The following is a 12,504-nucleotide window of genomic DNA, read 5'->3' as shown; positions in this document are numbered from 1 at the left end:
TCTACCGGAAGTCCCCAAATGTATGAAAACATCCTCCAACGTAATCGTGAACTCTCCACACGGAAGATGGAATGTGTGTGTCTCTGGTCTCCTCCTCTCAACCAGTGTAGATATAAGATTGGATTCAAGGTTACAGTACCCTTCATATTTCACTACGTAACTAAATCTAGCCTCGGCTAAATATGGCCAGACACGAGTAGATATCTCTAACTTAACGTTACAAATGAATAGATCTAATATATGGTCTCTCTCATAATTTAATAAATAGTTTACATATTAAAATATAAACTAATACTAAAAAATTAAATAAATAAAACATTCACAATAATTAAAATAACAACACAATTTAAAATTGTTATTGTATCGATAAAACGCCTCGAGATATGATTCTCATCTAAACGTAACAACCCAACTTCCATTTTATAACTGCAAAAAGTAATAAAAAATTAGTATAATAAAAATTTAATAAAATAATAAATTATTAAATAATTCTAATATAATAGAAAATATTTTTACCTTCTTAATATAAAGATTGATAATAGGAAGAATGATAGAATTTGAGATTTGAGTGTGGTTTGAAGGTTGTGTCGGGTGTGGTATTTATAGAGAGAATGGAAGGGGAGACAAATGGTAATTAATGTGGGAGACGGACAGTTAGGGAAATAAAGGAAATGAGCATATCATGATTCGTGCCTTTTGTACGTGTCAAAATCTCGTGAAGGCGCGGATGGCCCCTTACATGGCGCCAGTTCGGACATAACCCTCGAAGGCGCGATGACGATCCGCGCTTTATTGCCACAGTGTTAGAAAGGGTGCTAGATAGGTAATATTTGGGGAAAATGTGCCTGACAGGTAATTACTGCATGTAAGGGTTCTATTTGAATAAAAACGCCCAAAAAAGTTTGGTTTATTAAATTTAAAATATATTTTAATTTGGTGAAACAGATAATGAATAGTATTAAATAATGTTAACTTTGTGTTAAAAAAATACAAAAGTCAAAACCTTGTAAATTCATAAATCTATGGTATTGCATTTGAGATTAAGTTGAATTCATCTGATTTCCAAAATAGTAATTAAATTTAATTGTTAATATTTTTTATTGATAATATTTAAGTCTTGTGGATTGGTAAGATAAAATCCAAAGAAATATTAATTAGTTTAAGAGCTAACTCAATTTTAAATTTAATTAAATTTAAATATTTATCAAAAAAATTATATAACATAAAGTTAATAATAATATATAATATTAATTATATCACACGTCTTCGTTATGACTTTTCGCTTGAATTGATTTCTAATTTTTTTAACGTCTCAATTTTCTCTACAAATTATGATTCTCGTTATAAATAAATCTTTAAAGTTTCGAAAATTTTAATTTCAGTTCCAAACTATAACTCTGTTATAAAATGTTTACTAAACTTTTGAACACTTTAATTTCATCTCATATTATCGGTATACGTTAATCACATTATATATTAATAAAATTGTTAGGTCAATCTATATTATTATATGTTTGAAAAAAAATGAAATTTAAGTTAAACTATGGCCGAAACTAATTATGTTTGGATGAATTTGTTGATAAAATTAGATGACTAAAAAATTTCGACACCAATTTAGAATAAAAGTCATTGTTTAGAGATAAAATTGAAACATTCAAAAGTTTAAGGATTAAATTAGAACGAGAGTCATGATCCAAGGATGAGGTTAGAATAAAAGATTTAAGATTGATTCTTTTAATGGTATGGGGTGATTAGAACTTGTAAAGTTAGTATATATTTAGAAATTTTCTAATCAATTAACAATGCACACATCGCACTAACCGAGTGACCTCAGTAGTAAATGAATTGTTATTATTTCTTGAGGTCACAAGCTCAAGCAACAAGAATGCCACAGGTGTGAACATTCAAAGTCAAATAATTAAAAGTTATCTTTGAACATATATATAACATTATTCTTACTCCAAGTTAATAAAAAAGAAAAAGAAAAAAATAATACACCATCCTACAAACACAATTGCTCAAATCTATAAACTCTATAACTAACAACATTTTTTTTACCGCTTAAATCATCATTATATCGAAGATGGATGTGCCAGAGAACATTACCCAATTCAAGCCAATTAGTTTGTGTATAGTTTTGTATAAGGTAATAACTAAAGTAATAGTTAATCGATTCAAGCCGCTTTTGCCACAGTGGATACACGGGCTGTCTAGAATGGAAAAAAACTGACGCTTTTAAGCCTACAAGAGGAATTCGACAAAGAGATCCTTTATCACCATACTTATTTGTTCTTTGTATGGAACGGTTCGCACAAACTATACAAATCGAAATCGAACGACAAAGGGTGTAGGATATGTGGAGCAGCAAGGGAATCTGTCTCCCACATTTTTTTCGGAATGTGTGCATGCACGTTCAGCGTGGTCTGGCATAATCAAGCCGAAAATAGAACATAATTCTGGATTCTACCTATGCTTGATTGGATTCGTTTGAATATCCAAAGGCCGAGATATTTTGCTGACCATGATGATGATTGAGACTTGTTATTTGGGTCGATTGTCTGGGGATTATGGATACGACGAAATAAAATAATTTTCGAGCCTGATTTTATAGAGGTAGAGAGTGTGTTGCTACAAAGTCGGCGAATTCAGCAAGAGACCCTATATGCGATGCAAGAACGGCGGGGCATTTCTGTTTTTGGTCCAGTGGTGGACCGACGAAAGGTAAAGTGGAAGCCTTCATTGCGCGGATGGTTTAAATTAAATGCTGATGGGGCACGTGATATTTCGAATGGAATGGCGGTACGTGGGGGTATAATCCGAGACGAGAATGGGCAATGGGTTCAAGGATTCACAAAGACTTTAGGATTTATTCGATCATTGATGCGGAACTGTGGGGAGTGTATGAAGGACTACATATGGCTTCGGAGATGAGAATCCAATGGCTTCATGTTGAAACGGATTCTAAGGAAGTGTTCTGCTTGCTTCAACAAGGCATAAATATGGACCGACTATCCCCAATGGTTCCACACATAGTGGAGATGCTGGAGCTGAAGCGGAATTGGGCTTCTAAGACAGTGATTACACGGCACTGTGATTATATCATTTTATTTATTTATTCTAACATCTTCATTTACAACAGTACTATTTTCTAACAAACTTCGCCAACAACAATCGCCTTATTAGTACATCATATTGTTCCATTGGTGTTCGTCTTTATCCATTCCTCGGTGATCTTCCATATTGATGAATCCAAATAACAATTTGGAACATGCTGAAAATGGATTAATCCAAGTGTTACGCATAAATTCTGAATTAAAATATTACATTTTAATTTGATTACCTCAAGTATTGTATTTTTAACTTTTTATATATTATTTTTAAATTTTTAATTATAACGAAAATGTTATAAGTGTAAAATTTTAACTATTTACTATGATCAAATTAAAAGATCATTAATAAATCTACAGTTTGAATAATTCCGTGAGTAATAGTAAATATTTTATAATAATAGGTAATCGACCCGTGGGTCAACTAATCCAGCTAAATACTGCATATACTCGGGTTGAAAGAAAGGCTCTGTGATATTGTCTTACACCACAGTAAACGAATACAAAATGAAGCGATGCAGGCTGTTCGAACTCGCTCTTATATTCAGGCGGGTTACACTGCTACTGTTTCGTGGGGATTACCTTGGTCTTTATCGCCCATAAATTGGGTTAAACTTAATACTGATAGAGGGCGTAGATTTGACACGAGTTTAGCGGCGTGTAGAGGTATTCTATGGGACCATATGGGTGGTTGGATCATGGGTTTTGCCAAAGCCATTGGTGTTTGTTGAGTGCTTGATGCAGAGCTTTGGGACATATTCAAAGGTTTATCATTGGCTTGGAGTTTGGGTTTCAGCTCGATCGTGGTCGAAACGGATAGTAGGGAATCTTTATCAGCAATTGGTTTTGGCTCCGATAGGAGAGGAAGTTCAAGCTCATCGATGTTTCCACACATTCAACAGCTTCTTGTTAGGAACTGGAATTTGGAAATTGTCTTTACACCACGGGAGAACAATAGAGTTGCAGATGCTTTAGTTCGGATGGCTTGGACACGATCATTTGGGACACATTTCTTTCAAACAATTCCGGAGGAGATTAGGGAAGTCTTCTTGAAAGATGTTTGCTGTGCAGTGAACTACGACACTGCTATCTAGTTTGTCTTTTATCTTTTTTTATTCAAAAAAAAGAAAAAGAAAAAGAAAAGGAAAGGCTCTGTGGTAGCCATGATTAATTGGCTGTTTGATATAGGTTTACTCCTTAGGTTTTTAGCTTGGTCTTCCTCCTTGTCTTTCAAAAAAAAAAAGTTTAATTCAAACCTTAGAAATAAAATTATTAAAAATATCAATTACAAATTTCAAACATAAACAGTATAATAAATAGAAAAAATAAAATAATAAACACAAATAATAACTTTTTTCTCATTTTAAATGATATTTCTATTCATAAATGCGAGTGATACTTATGGACACCAATAAAACTATGTTTATAACGCTTTTGCAACTTTCATTAAGTGCAATTTATTATCCATAAATGATATGAATGGATTGAAGAGTAAAAAGAAAACACATTCAAAATATTGTTATCGTAATATCCAACCAATTTTCCCTGAATAAGTGGATTAGTTTTAAATTTTCATAAAATAGAGGGATTAAATTGAGCATTAGACCTCTAAAGGACAAAGGAAAAAACAAAATGAGATGTACATTAAATTCAGATACAACATTATAACTCGTTTGGTTTCCAAGAAAAAAAAGTGCCGTTTCGCAGTCAGATAATGCAAACGGAGATATTTATCCCAAAAAAAAATGCAAACGGAGCATTTAGTCGTTGGTTGGTTTAGAGTCATCTCTTTTAGCTATGTAGCTCATGCACACCAACATAAAAAAAATCCAAAAACAAAACAAAACAAAAAAACATCATCAACGACCCCAAAGAACTTTAATATATAAAAATATATCAAAAACAAAAATGTATTTCTAGAGTATACTTTTTCAAAAAAAAATATTTTGGAAGGGTAACCCCGTAAGCTGAATTTAATGTGGATCTGGAGTCCGGATTTGATAAAATCACAGGATACAAAGGCTTCAACAACCAAAAAAGAAAGAGAAGACTGTTTTTGTTGAATAGTTCTTCTGACTTTGATCCATTTCCAATCACCCAACTTTTTGTTTTTCTGTTGATTTTTTGTCAATAAGGTTTCTGGGTTTTCCTCTTGGTTCGGATCTTGTCTTTAGATTTGCTGCATGTTAAAGGTACTTGAATTTGGATCTCATCTTACCTTATTGTGAGATTTCAACAAACCCAGTTCAATTTTCCTTGTTTATTTGTTTCTGAGGTTTAGATTTGAATAAAATATGGGTTTGTATGTAAATTTTGTATTTTTTTGTTGCAGATCTTTAGTGGGTTTTGAAGCTAAAGCTATGGCGGTTTGATCAGATTCAGCCTTGGGATTTTTAAGGCCTACTTTTGGAAGGTAAATTGTTCTTATCTTTTGTTTTTGGTTTTTGGGTATGGATCACTTCTGTAATCTGAGCTGAATATTGTCGCTTAGGGAGAAAATATTCTTTTCTGTGGAAATTTGATGGGAAAATGTGAAGTCGGCTATCTTCCCTCTAAAATATGTTCTTTGACTTTAGAAAAATGCTTAAGTTATCTACTGATCGCTTGATTTAATGGTGATTTGTTGCTATGTCGAATTTCATGAACTATAATGCTCCTTTATTTTTACTCGAATTTAAGATATTTAGTTTTGGGGAAAATGTCGTTTTACTTGTTAAATGTTCCATCTATTTCTAGGATTCCTTTCTTTTATGTACTTTTTTTCTGGTAAATTTGTGGTCAAAACTGAGTTTTCTTTTCTCATGGGCAGAGCGGACAGAGTATTTTTATCCGAAATCTTTGGAAAATTTCTAATTGAGCTGGCATAGCTTTTCTGCTAGAAAAATGTCTTTCCGTAGCATGGTTCGTGATGTGAGGGATAGTTTTGGGAGCTTGTCAAGGCGGAGTTTTGACGTTAGATTAATCGGGCATCACAGAGGAAATCACATGGTTCTTTACGTGATTTGCATGATGAGCCTGTTGTTGTTCAGAACAGCCGATGGGCTAACCTCCCCCCGGAGCTTCTTATTGATGTGATCAAGAGGTTGGAGGAGAGTGAGAGCACGTGGCCTGCTCGGGAAAATGTTGTTGCATGTGCATCTGTTTGCCGATCTTGGAGATTCATCTGCAAAGACATTGTTAAGAGTCCTGAACTCTGTGGGAAGCTTACTTTTCCTGTGTCTCTGAAGCAGGTAGGATCACCGTTCATTGAAATTTGAAAATCTCCTTTTTTCTGGTTTGAGTTGCTCTTGTAAATAGCTTACTCTGATTATGTATCTATGCATTTATTTGGAAATAATACTGAAACAGAATCAGTTCTTATTATATCTAGAACCAAGAATGCTTCTGTAACTCTCTTGTTTGACTTTTCAGCCTGGGCCACGTGATGGAACCATTCAGTTTCATTAAAAGGGATAATCTAAATTAACATATCGCTTGTTTTGTGCCTTAGCCCTGGTAAGTGTGATTCCCAGCGACCCTGAATTATTTCATTTAAAGCAACCACTGAAATGCAATAATGTGGCTATGCATTGCCATTCGCAGATATTTAAGTGCCTTGTATTGGTTTCCACATTATCACTTTGTTCATTCTAAGTGAACCGCCTTGTATTGTGTACTTTTTTCTGTTTTGCAGCCCTGCTAGTTGAGAATGGGAAATTCCTTCTTTCTGCAAAAAGGACTCGTAGGACTACTTCTACGGAGTATATCATTTCTATGAATGCAGACAACATTTCAAGTTCAAGCAGCAGTTACATCGGAAAGCTAAGGTATGAATGTGATATAGTTGTGACATTTTAATGCAAAAACAACCCTTTGGTTCCAAGAAATAGTGTTAGCAATTTGAATCTGGCAGAAGCCGAGTAGAATCACTTCAATTTCCGAGGAATGGTAGCAATTAGAATAATGTTGGATTAGTTCTAGAGACTCAAATTGATTTCCACATCTCCTTCGCCCGAATGTTTTCTTTGACATTCGAAGCTAGCTTTTAAAAAAAGATTCTTTATATCTAACACACGTTTTCTTGTTTATGGAATGTGAATTTGAAATTATTTCTATTTCTGGTTCCAGGTCAAACTTCCTCGGCACAAAATTCATAATATACGACACCCAACCTGCCTGCACCTCTACTCATGTTCATCCACCGGGCCGCTTGAGTCGAAGATTTTACTCCAAGAAAGTTTCCCCTAAAGTCCCTACTGGCAGCTACAACATAGCTCAGATTTCTTACGAGCTAAATGTTCTCGGTACACGAGGCCCACGAAGGATGCATTGCATCATGCACTCTATCCCCACTTCAGCTCTTGATGCTGGTGGTGTGTCCCTGGCCAGCCGAGCTTCTTCACCACCCTTTCGAGGACTCATTCGGAGCATTTCTTTCTCAAAGTCTCTTGATCACTCTGTCGAGTTCAGCAGTGCTCGATTTTCGGAAATCGGTGGTACCTCTTATGACGAGGAGGATGGGAAAAGGAAACCCTTGATCCTCAAAAACAAGCCCCCGAGATGGCATGAGCAGTTACAGTGTTGGTGCCTGAATTTCCGAGGGCGGGTAACTGTTGCATCGGTTAAGAACTTTCAGTTGATTGCTGCCACACACCAGCTGCTGGTGCCCACCCCGTCATCTCTGCCTACCCCACCTGATCTGGATAAGATAATACTGCAGTTTGGCAAGGTTGGTAAAGATATGTTCACCATGGATTACCGTTACCCCCTCTCTGCATTTCAGGCTTGCTATCTGCCTCAGCAGCTTTGACACCAAATTAGCTTGTGAATAGCAAATGATTAAGAGAAAAAAAAATGATACTTGAGGCCCCTCTGAAACACGTGAAAAAGATTAAAGACAATCTTTTAACTCTCTTTTTAAATCATCTTTCTTTTTGTCACTTCTTATCCTTAGGTGACCTTCGGTAGGATGGAAAACTGGTAATGTTGTGTTATTTGTAAGCTAATTTGTATCACTGATGCCACCACCGGAATGGCAGGCTTGCATCATAGTAAACCCTAAATTTCTCTTTAATTCTTGCATGGTTAATCAGGTGCATGCTACTTTATTGAAAAAAATTTCCCAAGCAAAATGTGAATGGGGGGAAGAAGGGGTACCTTGGTATTTGGTGAAGCAAGCTGGCACGGCAGTTATGATTGGAAGACGGTGCAAGGACCATCAGCTTTGATGCTGTCAGATCATTGCTCCAATCGACTAATAGGTGTGTTTGGTGTTCTGTCACCGATCAATTCCTTTACATTTCAGCCCAGCAAGAGCTTACTGACACCACGTTCAGCGAATATTTTTCACGACGCTATGGAAAGCTTTTCTTATATATGATAATAAGAATATAGAGAGAAAGATAAGTGAAGTCACTCGAATATTCGTATGAAATTTTTACACTCGGACAGGATTTACATAAATGATAATGAGCTTTTCTTATTTATTCACACTGCTCCAAACCTCAAACATCAGTTTCTCAATAGAACTTCCACATGGATAAAAATCTAGATCAAGCTTGAAACCTGTTGCACTGATACGGGGATGGAAAATGGTAATTTTTAAAATTATAGGGTACGGGGCGGCAAGGTATGGCATATAAATAATTTTAAAATTATAAATATGTATATATATATAAATCATAATAAAGTCAAATATCAAGACTCAAACAACAATATTAAGTTTAGAATAGTAAATCCCTAAATTATTTCTCTGACCAATTGTAATTATTGTAAATTATGCAACCTTTTCAGTAAACATATAATATTTGAGGATTGTCTATGAGATTATTCCATTTTAATTATAATCACGAATCTCTACCTTTATTTTAACATTCAGTAGCGCTCCCTATTCTTTTCTTCTTCCTTTGTTTTCCTTCTTCCTTTGTTGTTTCACGAACATTATCGCTCGTCCACAATCGTCGCTCCGCCTCCGTTTTTACTGATCTAAGGTAAGTAGGTCACTAGTCATCGTCCAAAAGCTTCCATGTTGTGACACGATAAAAACACGATACGAAAGATTTAATATAAAGGCACCATGGTTGACACTACAAATAACAACAAGAGTATAATGATGTTGAGATTTAAACAAGAGATTTAAACAACTGATACGACAATAACATAAATATGATAGTTAGAATTAGGGGTAGAAGAGATAAATTTTTAAGAGAAATATAGATTTAAAAAAATTCAAAGAGGACAAAATATAAGTTTAAAAATTAAATAAAAAATTATTTTATTAACGTATCATGTTATTAAATTAATTAAAGTTAGCAAGTCAATGATCAAAATAAGATAATTTGATAATATAAGTGATCAAACGTTATTTTATTAACGTATCATGTTATTAAATTAATTAAAGTTAGCAAGTCAATGATCAAAATAAGATAATTTGATATATAAGTGATCAAAACGTTATTTTTCCAAAATTGACGATTCATATTAAATTATAAAAGCCCATTGGAATCCGAAACCAAATAAAAAAGCCCGTTTCCATCAAGCCCACAAGGCCACGACCCAAGGAAAAAAACTGTAACTGTGACCTAACCAAAAACTAGTATCCACGATCCGAGCTCCAATAGTTCGAACGCAGTGATCGTCGCTGCTTAAACCTTCCCCTTTGTTAAACTCTGTTATCTCTTTTAAGGTGGCGTTTGATTCGCATGAATCCCCTAGAATTACGGGGAATTGAAAAATTTAATTCTACCATTTTTCCCATGTCTGTTTAAGTTTTCCAAGAGAATTGGAATCTCTCATGGCTTCAACTTTTCACAAATGAGGAAAGTGATTTTCATACATTCTATGATGGAATTCAATTTCCTTGTTGGAAGGAATTCAATTCCCTTGTTGGAGGAATTTGAATTGATCATACTACCTCATCAATTTTTGGTAATTTTCATATATTGAATAAAAATATTTTTTTATTTCGGGTCGGGTTTCTAATTCATATATTCAGGTGGGTCGCGTCGTTTTTTTTAAGTGTGATATTCGGGTCGGGTCGAGTTCGGGTTTAGGGTGAAAAATCCCCGACCCGAAAATATATATAATTTTACCTTATATTTAGGAATAATTAAATACCCCTCTATATATAATATTTTTCAATTAAGTCACTGTTTTATTGAATAAAAATAAAATTTTATTATTTCGGGTCGGGTTTCTAATTCATATATTAGGGTTGGGGGTGAAACTTTATTTTGGTCGGTCGGGTCGGTTTTTTAAGTGATATTCGGTTCGGGTCGAGTTCGGGTTTAGGGTGAAAAATACCTGACCCGGAAATATATAATTTTAACTTATATTTAGGAATAATTATAATTATACCCCTCTATATAATATTTTTCAATTAAGTCATCGTTTTTATTGAATAAAAATATTTTTTTTATTATTTCGGGTAGGGTAGGTCAGATTTCTAATTCATATATTCGGGTTGGGTCGGGTGAAACTTTATTTTGGTCGGTTCGGGTCAGTTTTTTTAAGTGATATTTGGGTCGGGTCGGTTCGGGTTTCGGGTGAAAAATACCCGACCCGACCCAAAAAATATATAATTTTACCTATATATTAGGAATAATTACAATAATACCCTCTATATATATATTTTTTCAATTAAGTCATTGTTTTTATTGAATAAAAATAATTTTTTTTATTTCTTCGGGGCGGGTCAAGTTTCTAATTCATATTTGAGTCTCGGATGGAGGTTCCCTTGTTCTCGGGTCGAGTCAGGTGGACCAAAATCCCTACCCAACCCAACTCATAGCCATCCCTAATTAGAATGATTTTAACTTATTATGTTTATTAGCATGGTTTTTAATTTATTGAAATGGATCAATCAATAAAATTAAAATTTATTTTTTTTAATTTTTTTTATAATATTACTACATTTAATTTATAAAACAAATTAAAATTAAGTAAAAAGTAAGAAGGTCAATTCTGTCATTTTATATTATTGAAATCAAATTCATCTAATATGTGCATGGTTTTTCAGAACCGGACCGGTTAGCGAACCGACTATGCTACCGGTTCACTGATTCAACTGGTCGAACCGGTCCGACCGGTCGGAAGAACCGGACGACGTCATAATTATTTAAAAAATTAAATAAAAATACCAAAAATATTTAATAAAAATAATTTTTTATATCACAAGTCATATTCAGCAAGTCATAACATATATAAGTTAAAAAACTAAAATCAAGTGAAACAAAATGATTCAAATTAACTACAACATAATATTTAAGGTAAAACATATTAAATAATAAATAATTATAAACTATAATTAAAAATAAATTTGTGGTTAAAATCATAACAAAATGATATTGTGTTTAATTTCTTTTAAAACAATCCCACATGGCTAAGAAACATAGAAAGAGCATCCAAAAGTCTAAAGAAAAAATATGAGAACAAAATAATCCCACATTACTAAGAAATAAAAGAGCATCACAACTAACTTCTACAAATAATAGAGGTAATTGGCATTTAAAATCATGGAGCCTTTTGGTGAGCATTGAGTGAACTATTCTTTCACTTCAATCAAGCTCGAACTTTAGGCTTCAATCGAACTTCTAATTTTTTTTTAGTTCAAGCCTTTTGAGTTCAAGTTTCAATATTATATTTCGAGTTTGAGTTAAACTTGATAATTTTTAGCTTGTGAGTTTGAGTCGAGTTGAGCTTACTTTTAAAGTTTTCAGTTCGAGTCGAGCTCAGTAATACTCGAGTTCGACTTAACTCGTTAACAAACGACGTTGTTTGGTTTAATTTTTTTTTTTAAAAAAACAAATTTCCGGTTTTTTTCGGTTTTCAGCCGGTCCGGTTCGAACGGTTCAGCGGTTTGGCCGATTCACTAGTAGCGGTTTAACCGGTTTAGATTGAACCGGACTAGCATACGGTTCCCGGTTGAACCGGTTGAACCGACCGGTCTGATCCGATTTTCAAAACAGTGAATGTGTCTGCGAACCAAACAGAATATAAAATTAGATTCAAATTTAATTATTGCCGATTAAACACAATATGAAATTAGATTTCAATGCTCCGACCAAACGTCACGTAAGTCTGTCCACTGAAGTCTATGAAGCGGAAGAGTGAAAAAAACCATGGGGTGGACAAAGACAAGCTTCAAGAAGAAGCCTCCATGTTCGTTTCTGTAAAATTATTCTTGGCTGGGACTATTTCGCCTCCTCAAATTATCTAACGTACGCTTTTCTCTTGTTTTTTTCCTTATCAGTTTCAATGTCCTTTTGGATTTTTTTTTTCATTTTGGAATTGGAATCAGAAAAACGGCAAAGATGAGGCAAAGTCGGCTTTAAAGAGGTGAAGGATAAGTACAACGACGTTGATGATTACTTGGCTACTTCGAGCCGCTTTTGTTCGAGGAAGTTAAATCTCAGATTGT

At 34.1% G+C, this 12,504-nt stretch overlaps 1 pseudogene; it reads left to right on the top strand.

Annotated features, from left to right (window-relative positions):
- The first annotated feature begins 4,892 nt into the window (after positions 1-4,892).
- Positions 4,893-8,178, top strand: LOC120123154 (annotated as a pseudogene).
- The last annotated feature ends 4,326 nt before the right edge of the window (positions 8,179-12,504 follow it).

The sequence above is a fragment of the Hibiscus syriacus genome, unplaced genomic scaffold (genome assembly GCF_006381635.1).
Source record: "Hibiscus syriacus cultivar Baekdansim isolate YM2019G1 unplaced genomic scaffold, ASM638163v2 tig00110391_pilon, whole genome shotgun sequence".
In the NCBI taxonomy this organism is placed as follows: Eukaryota; Viridiplantae; Streptophyta; class Magnoliopsida; order Malvales; family Malvaceae; genus Hibiscus; species Hibiscus syriacus.
Note: the sequence above shows the minus strand (reverse complement) of the source record. Positions and strands in the feature narration are given on the sequence as shown.